A 15,591-nucleotide genomic window follows, 5' to 3' on the forward strand; every position below is an offset into this window, starting at 1 on the left:
TTTTTTCAAAACCAAATATCCTTCCCCAGCTTCCCAGCGAGCTCTCATCCCAACCAGCCACTGGGGAGAAACTTTCTGTACATCTCCAAGGCCATCACAATGCACTTATAGGGAAAACTGAGCAAGAGAAGTCACCTAGCAATTAAAACTACAGCTCAGTTTGTAAATAATTTTGGGTCCGTCCCCCCGTAGCCCCTCCATCCGCTCCGGGAAACGTGCTCAAATCCCTGCTAGCTCTTCCCACCGAGGGCTACTATGCCAACAGCATATAACATCAGTTATACAAGCAATCCAACTCTCACACAAGCGGGTTACTGTACTCCACCACATAATGTGACCTATGTTAGAAACAACCTTCCCTTGCAGCAGACCTGGGAAGCACGACATTGCCCTGGCCCTAATCTAAAAGCCTCTCAGTGTCTCTGGTTAAACTCAGATTGGATCCCCTTAATCTCACTTAGAAGAGAAAAGGGGGTACGGGCGGGGAGAGGGACTAAAATTAGTCCCTCTCCCCGGGACAAAATTAAACTTTCTTCAACCATCAACAGGACTATCAAGCATTTCGGCCTTTTCATTGTCGCATCGTCTCAGCCGCGCCAGGCTGAGCTGCCTGTCTGGCCGTTCATACGCACCGCCACGACTTGCCCTCATCACATCAGCAGGGAGATGTCTGAATATTGGGATGCAGTCTTTTAAAAGCCACTTCTCTGCTTAAAACAGGTCTTTCCCAAGGCAGGCACAATTAAAGGTCTAGGCCTGTATCTCGTTAGCTCTTCCCTCGTCACAAACAAGAGCCTATTAGCCCAGCGGGCTGAAAGGGAGGCACGAAAGCTTTGTCCCCATCATCCCCCCGTGGGTAGACACCGGGTCGTTGGCCAAAGCAGCACGAAAGCCGTTGCAGAACAAGCGCAGCAAGGGAGAGGGGCAGGATGGATGGGGGACGCGTCCCATCCTGCAGCAGACACCGAAGAAGAGATGCCGCTCTCCTCGCCAGAGGCGCAGCCCATCAGCGTTTGAAACCCCGTTTTAAATGAAAAGCACATCTCCGTCTGGAAACGTTTCTGGGCTGCTCCAAGGGAGAGCCCGGGCCCGCTGCTCGCTTCATTCCTCGGTGCGTATCGGGTGTTTAGGCAAACAGCTCTTGGCCTGTGTATAAACGGCTTTCCTGCATCTGTTTGAGATAAGAGCCTCTTCTCCCATTTCCCCAGCCCACTCCCAAGCATGCATGTCATTCCACACGTGCCCCCTTCCCCAGCCGAAGAGCCCGTGGCTGCGACGGGGAAGAAAACGTTGCAGCTGCTCCGCGCTGGCTGCAGAAAGGGAAGTATTTTTCCCTTTGGCAGCCTGGTCGAAGGCAGCTTTGTGCAGTAGAGGTGTTACTTGGGCTGTGCTACCAACTCCAAAGCCCCTCGTGATGCCCGCGCATTTGCAGGGCGCCTCCACGCTCTTGCCTTGCTAACAGAGTCCAAGAGGAGGGACGGATCTTGTAACACTGGCACAGGGCTTTTACGTCCAAGGGATGTATTTTTCCACTGCCTACAAAGCCAAATGTGTTTTCTTGGCAACCTCGAGCTGAAGACCAAAGGCCTCTTCTCTCCACAAGCAAGCCCGGCGTTCATGGGCACATCCCACACCGCTGCAAACCCGCTCGTCAGCCTTGTCTGCACTTGAGAATTTGATGACCTGTGTTGGAGGATTGGAAACTACCACCCCTAGCCCTTCCCAAACTAGTTGCAGTTAAACAAGTACCCACATCATCACAACTCATTTGGGGTTAGGAAAGCCATGCACGCTACATCTGTAAAACAGCCCCATTAGAGTAGGAGCCGTAAGTGCAGTCACAACAAGTCACTGGCTGGCAAGGCGATGACCATGAAGGAAGCAGCCTGGTAGATTTGGTCATTGCCTTCATCCAGGGTCATTGCCAAGCAAGGCAATGACTGTGAAGGAAGCAGCCTGGTAGATTTGGTCATTGCCTTCATCCACGGTCATTGCTAGGCAAGGCAACGACCATGAATGAAGCAGCCTCGTGCTAGTAGATTTTAGGGGCAGGGAAGCTCTTGGATAGCCCCGTTCCCAGAAGCTACTAAATCCCTGGATAACACAGCAAGTGGCCTGCTCTGCTTTGCCGTCATGCGGCGACTGCGATGAGACGGGATGCATTTCAGGACACAGACAGCAAACGTGGTATCGAGGATGCATCTCGGACCTTCTTTGAGAAATGGGAGCTGTTTTGGAGGGGAGGGACAGGGCAAGCAGAACTGTTAAGAGGTTTCATTAATCTTATTACTGTCTCCAACACCCAGTAGCAGCCAAGGAGGGGGGAAGAAGATCAAGAGCAGCCCTATTCTCTTAGCTCAAGGGTGCACATGGGGTATAACAGTCTTTTCTCCAATGCCTGATGAAGGGTGTTTGTGCCCGATTAAAGAATTTTGTTTTTTTGCAAAAATCTTTTTGATCTAATAAAAGATATCACCTCTACTACGAGTCCTGATTGCCTCGTGCCATCTTTGCTTTGCCGTTCCCCTTGGCGGAGTCTATTGCAGCCAGCCTGAGCACAACCATCAGCCCTCCCCTTAGTTCCATATCCCAGTCCCTTTTTGGGTCAGCTCTGCAATACGGTCTGAAAGCATCACACCGCCCCGGCCCTAGTGACATGACCGCCATGTGGAGAGCAGGCCGGTCTCTTCACCTCCCCACTTTCGAAACACGTGCTCTGTTTGTTCGTTGAGAAGTCTGTTCCTAAAAGAAGTTTAGCAGACGACGGAAAAGGAGAGATGTGGAAAGCAGCTGCATCGGCACCCACAAAAGACAAGGGCAGAGCGGCGCTCGGGGAGCTGCTGTAATGGGCGTGTAGACCCGACCGTGCAGGACGATGCTACTCCAGGACTCCTTTATGAAGACAGCAAGGTGCGGGGGCCAAGCTCCAAGAGTTTCCACCAGCAAATGCTCCAGGAAACAGCATTTCCCAGGGTCCGAACAGTCCCACCGTGCTCAGACAAGAGAGCAGCAGCCAAGGAACAGCTGCTACCAACAATGCTTGCTAATTGCAATCAGCCCGCAGACCCGGCCCAGGGTCCCAGGAGGGGCAGGGATTCTTCATCTGCCCAGCAGGTGAAGGAGTCACCGAGCCGTCCTGGGTTTTTACCACTTCACCCCACTGAAACATATTGGTGGACCACTAACTGCACCATTTCCACTCGCTGCCTATGTCTGGATGCCCTTGAGATTGCACGAGGGCCCCTCTCCCTCCCTCCTGAAGCCTATGGAAATAAGAAACATCTTAAAATAATGTAAAAATAAACTTTACTCTGGAGTCCTGTGTATGCCAAGGGCCCCCTTCCTCCTTAGGAGCAGCTGGTGGGGGCTACAAGCCAATGCACTGCACCACGGGGTCAGGACTTTAGAGTACAGCGCTTAAGGCAGGACCACGTACAGCACCTAGCACGCCAAGCACCATCCAGCTCCAAGGGTGCAGAAACCACTGCCCTGCTAACGACCGGCAGCGACTGGGGAAGCTGCAGTAGCATGCACAGAAGCAAGGCATCCGAAAACAAAGAGGAAGCAAAGGATTTGGGGCTTTTAGCTCCCAGATCACCCTCCAGCTGTTTCTCACTCCTGCCCTGCGGACGAAGCCGCTCTCCCCGTCCTCCCACCCACACCCCGCTGGATACTCTCTCTGAAACGCAGGGATGATTTTGAGACAAATCTCCAAGTGTTGGATGCTCAGCTGGAAGGGAAGCAGAAATTCAGGAAGGAGACAAAAATGTAAAAGGGGTGGGGGACCCCCACCCTCTTCTTCCTCACAGGCCACTGTCTCGAGACGGAGAGGCCGTCTAAAAGGTCAGCCGCTGGTGGCACTTACAGTAGTGCATTTATCTCCAGTCCCACCCCATCGGCGGAGGACCACCCAGCATGATGGGATCTGTGCTTCTGCACAGTGCTGCTTTTGTGACGATGCCAGCACTACCATCCAAGCAGCCACTGGCTCGCTCTTTGCAGCTCATGGCACTGGCACTGGAGCAGGAGGCTGGCAGGACTAGAAAGCCCGAATAGCAGCCGTCGCCACCCTCTGAACTTTGCCAAATTTTGCATTTTCTCCATATGGAAAAAGCCAAGCGGGGGTGTATGGGGGGGGAGGCTTCCAATGAACATGTTCTCATCCCATTTACTTCCTAACGTCTCTAAACACCCAGCCCTTTGGAAGATGGAGCGGAAACAGGCTTACACAAGTCAGCACCCCGCTACGGAGGGCAAGCTGGCTAATGGAGGGCTTTGCTAAGATGCAGCAGAGGAGGAGACGTTCCCATCGCAGGCTGCACATGGAGTCGTTAAACTACTGAATCATTTCCACCCCCTCCATTCACCACCAGCGGCAGCCAACGCCAGCTCGCATTCCCGGATGAATCCGTCGGGCACCGCGATCGGCAGGGGCAGGACACAACAGGCTCGCCGCTGGAGGGGCAGCACCGGCCTTTGCAACTGCTTTGCCCCCTTTTGTCTGGCTGCAGAAGAGAAATCGTGCCTCGGATTTGCTGTCGGGCTCAAGACTGCAAACGAGGGGCTTCCGGCAGCACGTTCGCCGGGACGACGAACCAGGCAGACCACGCACGTGGCTTTCAATTGCAGCCTGCAAGCCTCCCGGCGCACGGCTAGGTTGGTCTCATACGTACGACAAACAAGTAAACCCTACATTTTCTATCCGTGGGTCGAGGCAAGCTCCTTTTTTAAGCAGTTTCCCACCTTCCACCCAGCAGGAGAGGGAATACCATGCCCCCCGGTCTTGACTCTTTGCAACAGGAAGCGCGTGCATTGATATGGATAATAAAATGAGACTGGAAACACACATAAGAAGGGGTCCATGCCCTTCAGAGGAGCTTTCAGCGGTTGCTTTCACTGCTGCTCCCCTCCGCAAGTCCCCCACGTTGGCCCACGCCGCCCCCACGCAGCACCGTTTTCCGAAACACAAAGCATCGCGCAATTCCCGAGCAGCTTCTCACTTCTAAATCGGAGACAGAAATTCTCTTCATGCCTCATTCAGTCACGAAGCAGACCCACCAAAATAACTACCAGAGCAGCACACCCGCCCACCCACCCCGGCAGCTAGTTAAGAGCTCATTAAAACAAGAAGAGAGAGACACTCGCTCCAAATCCTCCAAACGCTCTCTCCAAATGATCTAGTTGGGGCTGGTCCTGCTTTGGTTGGACTAGATGTGACCTCCTAAAGGTCCCTCCCAATCTGAAATTTTCTATTACATACCCCAGTTTGGGATTCCCAAGAAGCAGAGCCTGGGTCTCCAACCATAGCGGCGCACAGTTAAAGAAGCGACTGTGCCCACGCTGGAAGAAACCCAAGCGGGCATAATTCAAGACACATGAGACGGGGGAGGGAGAAAAGACGACACATAGAAGATGCTCAAGTTGTTCAAAAAGTTGGCCAAAAAGCCTTCAACTACTAAAAAAAGGGATAAAAATCATACAATCCTGGAGAAGTCGGGCTGGCAAGGACCTCCAGAGGTCACCTGTAGTCCAACCCCCTGCCTGGGGCAGGATCGTCCCTGTCCAAACCAGCCCATACAAATGCATCATTTAAACGCGTGGTTCTGTGTCACCCGAGTCAATGAAATACTCTGCTTAGGAAAAAAAGAGAGAGAGAAACAAATGAACATGGATCAAATCCCCAAGAAAGCTGATTTCATACCACATCGTCCTATTTGCAACTGCCTGGTCGTCTCCCTCACCAACAGCGCAAAGGCAATAGAGAGCAAAATTTACATTCTGTGGTCATACACCCAGACATCTGGTGCAAAGACCGGCTCTTGAAAATAAAAGCCCTTAAAAACATTTCTGGAAAGATTCATAGTTACAGGAGAAGGGGAGGCACAACTGAACCAAACCACGGTCTGAGGCAGAGCGGTTTAATCGTAGAAAACACACTGATCTCTGTCGCACGTCCCGGGCGATGCTAGGCACGCAGCTCAAAGGGTTAAAGCTGGCGATGGGCACATGTTGGGTGATGGGAAGAAAGGCCTATCTAAAAAGAAGAAGGAGTTTTGCCAGTTTTTACCCCTGATAAATCTGCATTCCAGTCTGTCAGCTATCTTGTTATCCCCAGAGCTGGTGAAGTGTCTTTGGCTGTAACTATGCATGACTCCTGCTTTGAGTAATGGAAATAAAGTATGTGCATTAAAACTATTCACCGGTCCTTTCTCAAACTCAGGGGGGAAAAAAAACAACAAAAACCCAGCAGAGCAGAGGGTTATCCAAAAATAGCACAAAGCATTTTGCACAATAAAGAGGAGAGATCTGCCCGCTGTATTTTATTCACGCGGCCTAAGCAGCCACGGTCCGGCACAGGACGGGATAACAAGCCCCTGTGAACAAAAAAGGCGACCCGGTGCAGAAGTACCCTCCTAACACAGCAGTTGTTATTGTCCATAAAAATAATACTCCAAACGCACAGGTCCCATTTAGCCAGCAATCCATGAGCAGCAAACATTTGGAAGCAGTATTATAAAATTAAAACAGAGCTATCATTTACAGGAAACCTTGCCTTGAGTACAAATTATAGACTTGTTAAGTTTATCTGGCAATGTCTTGCTCCTAAGTACTGTATAATTATTCCTAAATCTTCCAGGAAATAATGCAAATATTTTAAAGCCATAATTCACTAACAAGGAGGAAATCTCCTTTAGCCTTTTGTGCATATTTTGATATTTGGAAATTAACCTTTACTCGCCAGAACTATTTTTCAGTTTCCTGCTAAGTTTTCACTTCAGAGAGGGGAGGGGGGGACTTCACGAGCATGCTTGCATCTCTAAAATGCTCCCACAACGACCACTGATGTCCCCCTGGCTCGAGCCAGACCGATCTACTTACACGTTGCATTTTAGAAACGGATGCAAGACGTGAGGCTGCTCTTACATCTCCAAGAAGAGCATAAGCATTTTTGAACTGTCCTCGTAGAGACGGTGGGCTTCAGCCCTCTGAAAAGGCTGGCTGTTTTTGTGAGCCGAGATGCATGTGCCGCGGCCTCGTGCAAGACAAGGAGCCTCTAAAAAAGGTAGAAGGTGAAATTCTAGCAACGTGTCTTAGCTGCAAGCCTGAAACGCAGGATCTCGGTGAGGACCCCACGTGCTTCCCACCCCCCCGAGACGTCATGCTTCTCCCCCTCCGCTGCATCAGGGTCTGAACGAGGCCTGGGCGTTTGCATTAAGTGGCAGCACGAAGTCTCAAGTGAGTTCCTTGCTACTCGCCCCGCGGGCCGGCTCCCAAAGCATTGGCCTGTGGGGGCAGGGAGCAGATTTTGGCCCAAACTATCGCATAAAGCATTGCAGCTTTGCTCCAAGCTGGCTTTCGCCACCCCTTGTGCTTGCACCTCCCTTCCTTATTGATCCCCGTTATCAGGAACGAGCAGAGCGCCGTATCAGCAGTCGCCCAAGATACCGCGCTGACCCTCCGGTGGATGTGCACGCTGCTCAGATGCGTCACTCCTGCCCTACGGACCCTGCTGGCAGTCAGATGTCCTCTCTTTCCTCATCCTAGAGAGGAAAGGGGATCATTGCAGGATCGGGACCTTGGTTCATCGTAGGATCGGGACCCTCTTCCAGACAGAGGAAGACTGGCACAAAAGCTGCGAGAACGGAGCAGAGCTGAGGCCACGGAGGACGGAGAAAGTGTTACCAAGCCCGACCTGTTCCCATCTTCCGTCTAATAACCGAGCCGTTCATTTCCCACAGGCAGCACGTCGTTCCAAACAGATGGGTAAAAAAATAATAATTAAAAACAGTCATTCGATGCCAAAGGGAGGAAGGCACATGGTTCCTGCAGACTCAGATGCGGATGCTCAAGTCCTTCCAGTTTTCCAGCTGCTATTCCAATACGTTAGCGACTGCCCCATTACGGGAGATGGACCCGCTCGCTGCATTTGACTCGTGTGGCCTAAGCAGCCATGGGCCAGGATAAGGCAGATAACAGGTTGGGTGCAGAGCACCTCCAGAAGACATGCACTCATCAATCAATCAATCGTGGGCTCCATCAAGCATGGGTTGGTGTTTTGAAACACTGGAGAGGAGGGCAAATTCATGCTTTTGCCTTCCCGACCCCTGAAACCTGGCGCTTCGCTTAATTTTGTTCATTAAAAAGGGCCGACAGCAGAAGGGAAACATTTTAAGGGGTCTGTACTTATTCAAAACACCGCAATGACCACGGCTCCTAGGTATGCAACAGAGCTAGCTTCGACGTGGCGGGCCGACGCCGACTAGCAGCGTATCCCTGGAAGCAAAGATCTCTGCACAGGCTCCAATGCTCGCCCACGAAACCAGAGACGTACTTGGTTGGCTAGTCCAAGCTGAGCCTTGGCCCGCGTGGCTAAACTGCCCGCAGCGCCCGAGCAAGCTGGCTCACGTCAAAAGGACCGGCCCTCGCTGCAGCATCGATGCAGCCGCTGCGGTTCTTCTTAGCCCTTAAAAATTAGCTATGGCATGAGAGGCACTGACCTTTCCGAAAGGTCGCTGAGAATATTGCCCTTTCCTGCACATAAAGCAACCGTGATCTATGTTAGATTTTTACCCTCCGGTATTTATGGCGGTAGCTGGCGAGACCTTATCTGCAGCCCAGCCGGCGTAAAGGCTGTTAGTAACAAGCGGTAAACCCGTGATACGGTGACTCCACCATTCAAACGCGGCGAATGCACAAGTACTACATCAAGGTCAAGCCGTAACAGTCAGTCTAGCAGTCTAATATACACAAACAGCATCCATGATGTATGTTAACTGTCAGAGATTAGTGCTTCTGAAATTGTGGATCTCAGAGATAACGTTTCCAGACTATCCTCCTACAGGCTGATGAAATTTGTCCGGAGATTTCCCCTCCTGACAGTAGCTAAAAGTGAGTTTATTATAAAAGGATTAGAATTGAACGGAGCGATTACTCAAACTGGATTTAACACAAACCTCCGCGTCGATGCACTATTACGCCGAAACGTTACCTAGCTCTTGCAGAAACTGGTTCCGCAACAGAAGGCAAATTCATTTCCTCTCCCCCAATTAAAAAGCCGCTGTCTTGGATCTTTTGGTGGCAAGGGGAAGGTCAAACTTAAAAGCATGTTAAGCAAACTCACGGCAAGGAAAAAGCCAACTTGTTTTCTACAGAAGACACCAAGCCTTCTGCACGGCGAGGATGGGAGTACACGCTACGGCATCGGCACACCATTGCGCTGAAGAAAAGTGATCTCATTAGGAGAGCGCAGGAAAGCAAACCAGAATTGTTATATCAATATTGCCCGGTCATTCAGGGAGATGCTACAGATGCTATTTTCCCTTCCTCCCCCAGCAAACAAAAAGAGAAGTGTATGGTTTTATAGGGCCAGGAGTTTTCCATTCTGAATGGATTAAATATCATCACATGCGGCTCTGCCCCTTATCGCTACACTGGGTTTCTTCCCTCGTAGGAGAACCCCAGGGCCTGTCCAGGCTATGATAAAAGCAGAGCTTTAAAACAAAAAAAGAGCCTGACAGATACCAGGTTTTCAGATCCCAGCATCAGCAGAGCCAACTCCACTCGAACAGGCATTAACCGCTTGAGACGAACGTTTAGCAGGAGAGCTGGTCGCCTCAACCCGTTAACACCACCCGCTACTTGGAAATAGCGGGGCTATCCTGTTTTAAATGCATGCTGTTATCCTAGCATGTCTGGTCCAGGGCTGCTCCCATCAATTGATAAATGATGTCAAAAATGTCTTCAACGGGCGAGAGCTGCACGGGCCACGCTCCCCATCTGCATCGCCCCGTGCAGCATGCACCAACGCCGGCCAGACCGGGCTGCTTGGTCCCCAGCAAAGCCCTTGCGGGAATCGCTCTGCAAGCGCGTCGTCTCCCCTCCCACCTCCGATTCCAGTTACAGGCAGTAGAGGCAAGAAAAGGAGTAGAGAGGGGCTGAATTTGGCAATAGGGAATTATGGGATTGCTGCTGGAGGACTTTTTTTTTAATTTCTAGTTAGGCAGGTTGGAAACACATTGCACACAGGGTAGGCTGGAGTGGTGCCGGAGCTTGCCAAGCTGGTCAGGAGGTGGAGGCTTGAGGGAAACATTAAGGTCACCACTATAAAGCAGTGTAGACAGAGCCCTAGAGACAAGTAACTAATTAAGGACACCTTCCCACAAAACTGAAGGGGGGAAATGGGAGCTAGTAATACTTCACACAAACTTTATATGTAGATTTTGGATTTTTTCTTTCATTAAAAAAGTTTAAGGAGGACTTTGCATCCATTTATAATCGCTCTAGGTCCTCCACCTACATAGCATCTCACCTTTCTGCTGCACGGGAATGGCCCAAGACAGCATGGCAAGTGTTAAAGGGTTTCCATTTATAATTGTAAGAGGAGGAAAAAAGAGCTCCCTTCATTATAAGCAAATCTCCTTCCTTTAACAATGCTCATTCTGAGCAGAGTGAGTCAACTTTCTCTTTAATCTTCCAGGGGTAAAGTTACCTTTAAAGAAAAAGTCTCCCTAATATAAAGAACTCTTCTGGCCAGTTGGTTATAAAGGCATTCAGACAAGAGTCGCGTGTATTTAGGAGAGCTGAAACTACCTTTCAGCCTGGCTCGGCCTTTATATTCCAGGAATGCTGAATCAAAACAGGTTCAGCTCTGTAAAAATAGGATCCACAAAGGACAGTCTAAAGAAGTGAAAAGTTTGCATTGAATCCATGTCAAACGTTCAAAATGCAATTATTGAAACCTGGCGCATCAGACGTGAGTTATCGCCGCCCGCCGGAAAGGCCTGGGATCTAGAGCGTTGGACCTGAATGGTCAAGGTGACCAAGCAAACCCAATCCAGGCTTCCTTGAAGCTAGACTCTCTGGCCAGCAAATCCTTCCCGACCCCGTGATGTCTGGAAATAAGAGCTCTCCCAAAGCAGTTACCCATAGCCACTAGGTGCCAAAGGAGCCCATTTGCATTGCATCGACTAGCGGATATGTTACTATAACTCACGCAGGCAAGAAGTTACTCCTCGCTTTCCAAGGGGTAACTTCCCCCCCAGGCACACATCAGTGTAAGACCGATCCCATACAAATCCCATGCAAGAAGAACCTCCTGACTGATCCAGTATGTTAAGAAAACCAGGGCTCACCCTGCAGCTTGGTTGTGATGCCTTTCTTTATTTGTGTCTTCCTTTCTTCACATCCTCCTTGGAAAACGCAGCCAAGTTCTCACCCACGACCAGCTGCCTGCGAATTGTATGACACAGCAGCGATTCCTATACGGTCACGGTGAGACAGGACGTGGACATGTGACAGTTACCATGGAGTAACTTACCCCAGATTGTACCGGAGACGCACGCCCGGCTCTCCCAAACCAGTTACCCATAGCCGCTAGGTGCCAAAGGAGCCCATTTGCATTGCATCGACTAGCGGGTACGTTACTATAACTCACGCAGGCAAGAAGTTACTCCTCACTTTCCAAGGGGTAACTTCCCCCCCAGGCACACATCAGTGTAAGACCGATCCCATACAAATGCATAATTTAAACTCGTGGGTCCATGTCACTGCCGTATATTGCTTCTGCTACCACCCCAATCGAACGACTGGAACAAACACATCACGCATCCACGCAGGATCGAAGACTGGCTTCAGCAACTCTGCAAATACCCTGCTCTTTCCAATGTGCTGAAAGATGCCCTAGACCAGTGGTTTTTAACCTGTAGCCCGCAGACCCCTGGGGGTCCGCAGATTATGTCTAAGGGGGTTGCGAGACATGACTATGATCAATCCAAAGTAAGTGAATACTCACACTTACAATTCAAAGGGCTCTGGCCCTCCATTCGAAACTTTTTAGGGGCCCGCAAAAAAAATAAGGTTGAAAACCACTGCTCTAGAGACAAACTGCACGCGGGATGCAGCACATCCTCAGCTTCAAATGGCAGATACATCAACACAAGCTTTGCCATGCAAAGCTATCCACTGACAATCACTACGACAGCTACCGAACAAGGCAAACAGCAAGGGAGGAACATGGGAAAAGTATGGAGCATCCTAACGCAAGCCGGCTTCTTTGAGTAGATGTAATGTGTCCTTAGACCAACACGGCTACAACTGTGTGTCCTTAGACCAACACGGCTACAACTGTGAACCGTATGTCCTTAGACCAATGCATGTCCTTAGACCAACACGGCTACAACCGTATGTCCTTAGACCAATGCATGTCCTTAGACCAACACGGCTACAACCGTGTGTCCTTAGACCAATGCATGTCCTTAGACCAACACGGCTACAACCGTATGTCCTTAGACCAATGCATGTCCTTAGACCAACACGGCTACAACCGTATGTCCTTAGACCAATGCATGTCCTTAGACCAACACGGCTACAACCGTATGTCCTTAGACCAATGCATGTCCTTAGACCAACACGGCTACAACCGTATGTCCTTAGACCAATGCATGTCCTTAGACCAACACGGCTACAACCGTATGTCCTTAGACCAATGCATGTCCTTAGACCAACACGGCTACAACCGTATGTCCTTAGACCAATGCATGTCCTTAGACCAACACGGCTACAACCGTGTGTCCTTAGACCAATGCATGTCCTTAGACCAACACGGCTACAACCGTGTGTCCTTAGACCAACACGGCTACAACTGTGTCCTTAGACCAACATATGTCCTTAGACCAACAAAGCTACAACCATGAGTCTGTAGACCAACACATGTCCTTAGACCAACACAGCTACAACCGTGTGTCCTTGGACCAACGCATGTCCTTAGACCAACATGGCTACAACCGGGTGTCCTTACACCAACATATGTCCTTAGACCAACATATGTCCTTAGACCAATGCTGCTACAACCATGTGTCCTTACACCAACATATGTCCTTAGACCAACACTGCTACAACCAACAACCATGGAGCATCCTAATGAGTTTGTCCCATGCGATTCCCTGATCCGTCCTGTTCAAGCATCTTCAATACTGGGGCCACTTCCCCCAAACCAGCTGGTGCCATAATGCAGCTACACAGGGTGCTTCCTCAAAGCATGACAGCGCCCGGCACTGGAAGACAGGCAAGCCAAGTAGGTTTTGAGCCCTTCAGACGCCACAAAGGCTCAGCATAGTGAAGATGAGCCTTGCATGTTAGAAGATGCAGATCTAGAGGCAGCTGCTGAAGGACCGGGGCCCTGTTTGGACAGCACATGAAGAACGGCGCAGCTTTCCATCTGCCTGCTGTGCCGATTTCATTAGCATTCACGCCGCTCCTCGTTCTCTCTAAAACGGCGATACATCCCGTCCTCACATCCTCCTGCCTTCGAAATGACTACAGCCTTCTTCCAGGCACAGCACACAGCGTTCAGTGCTCGCTGCCACGAATGCAAAAAATACGACACAGGCCCCATGTCAGCAGAGCCTAAGGAAAGCCGGACACGGCATATGCTCCTACAAAACCCAGCAAATGTGCAAAACTGGCAGAACTGTGCCAAGACCAATAATGCCAGGACAAAGCACCACCCTCGTGTGACTGGATGTTATAAAGCCAGTGTCGTTAATTTGCAGATATTTATTGCAGGTGTACTCAGAAGAATGAAATTAGTAGCTAGACCCTTTGTGACCCAAGTTATTATAAGCAGGCGCATTCATTTTTGCCCAGAAACACCAGGAGACCATCCAGTTCTGCTAGGACGGGTCCCTGGAAGGCATTTCAAACTGGACATGCAAAACTCACGAGTTGCTGCCGAAAGCGTCTTCATCTGTAGAAAAGCAATACCAAGCACGAGGAGTTAACTACACTGTACACGATTATAACTAACCCAACGGTGACGTGGGGAAAGAACAGCTATTGGTTCCTGTGGTTCGGCAGAAATTCAATTACTAAAGCCAATTTCCCTTCAATATTAAAAAACCCAGCAACAACGCTGACGATGTTTAAGTCCCAAATACTTATATGCCTTTTGAACACGGCGGTGCGCCCGCACAAAAATGAGTCTTATTCCCACAAAAATGCTGAGAAATTTTTTTAAGCTTTTCTCATCGTTTGCCCCATCTGAATTTGTTTAACACACCAGTCAACTCTCAAGTTTAAATTGGAAACATTAAGAGAATTACATTTCATTCCTGAGCTACCTCTCCCATCAAAGCACACTCCCGCAGTTAAAGTTATAAAGCACCAAGGGAAAAGTCAGCGATGACCACCACAAACATGTTTGCTGCTTTCTGGTTTGCAAATTTGACAGCGGATAAAGTCTGTACGAAGAAAAATGCACTATCGAGGCTGAAGGAGCACACGTGCATTCCCCTGAGGACTACTCCACGGTGGGGGTATTCTTTGCAACCTGCTTGATTCCCAAAAAATCTGAAAAGCTGGATGTTGAAACACCGTTTTCAGAGTACAACCAATACTGGGCAGCCCTCAATAGCATGCTAGATGCTTCGAGAGAGGCGTGCATGCTGCTGTACCCAGAACAACACACAAGTGCAGTCTTTTCTCAAGACTTTGCAATGCAGAAAAGTCCTTTTTAGCACATTTGCCCTTCCACCCACCCGCTATGGGCACCGAGGCAGCTCCCGTACACGGTACATACGGTCACTTCGCTTCATCCAGCCTGCATTGGGATGTTCGCCACTGGCACCCTCCAGCCTCAGGGAACGTATGCAAAGCTGCTGTCTTTACCCTCTTTACACTTTGCTGTTCCCCCCCAGCCTCCTTAGGGTCCCATTGCTGGCCAGCCCAGTGCTCTGGCAGTCATGAGACATTCTCCTTTAGGTAAGTGCTCTTCCATAGCCCCACAAGGACACATCAGAGCCCCAAATACACACACCCGGTGATGCAGGGGCCCCTCCTGCACCTGGAAAGGAGGGTGGGAAGACTCTGGCTCTATCCCCCCCCCCAGCACCAGCCAAGCTGGGAGAAAAGCTGCAGCTGCTCTCATGCAGCCTGTGCCGTTACACCCCTCGAGGCACAAGGGGAGCATCGACACCTGTGCCTTAATAAGCACTGGCTTATTTTAATGCGCAGTAAAGCGTCACAAAAAAGCCGTGCGTGCTAATGTGCATTAAAATAGGCGAACGTGTCTTTTTTTCTAGTAACCTGTCAATGGAGGTCCTTAATTTAAGGTGTATTAGCAAAAGTGTATTAATGAATGTGTAGAGGTGCCCAAAGAGATTTCAGATGCCTTTTACCAGCTGCTCTTTCCCGCTCGAACCCTGCTTGCCAACTGCTGCCTTTTGCCACTTCGGCGCTATAAGCGTCCCGGGAACCCAGGCAGCATTTCAGCAGCAGCTCTGCCCGAGCTACCTGCCACGCAAGGACTAGGAGAGGGCAAAGGAGAATCGAGACAGACCAAAACCGCCCCACGACGCACGAAGGAAAGCCCTTACCAGGCTGAGAAGCAACTTCCAAGCAGAAGACCCCCCCACCGCGAGAAACCCGTTTGTTTTCCTGCATTAATGAAATGTCTTCTTGTAAACCCGGGCACCGAGAGCTGGGAGGGCCACGGGTGCAACACACTGCATTTCCTCTCCCCTGGCACTGCAGGATGCAGAACAACCTGGCAAAGCACAACCGATAGTAAGGATTTTGTGGAGGGTGCGGGGGGGG

At 50.3% G+C, this 15,591-nt stretch overlaps 1 protein-coding gene across 3 annotated transcripts in view; it reads right to left on the reverse strand.

Moving 5' to 3' along the window:
- The window catches only part of GPC4 (glypican 4), a 93,116-nt gene that overhangs the window by 71,324 nt on the left and 6,201 nt on the right, over positions 1 to 15,591 (reverse strand). The gene's annotated exons all lie outside the window — the stretch shown is intronic.

This window comes from Alligator sinensis, unplaced genomic scaffold (assembly GCF_000455745.1).
Source record: "Alligator sinensis unplaced genomic scaffold, ASM45574v1 scaffold1567_1, whole genome shotgun sequence".
NCBI lineage: Eukaryota > Metazoa > Chordata > Crocodylia > Alligatoridae > Alligator > Alligator sinensis.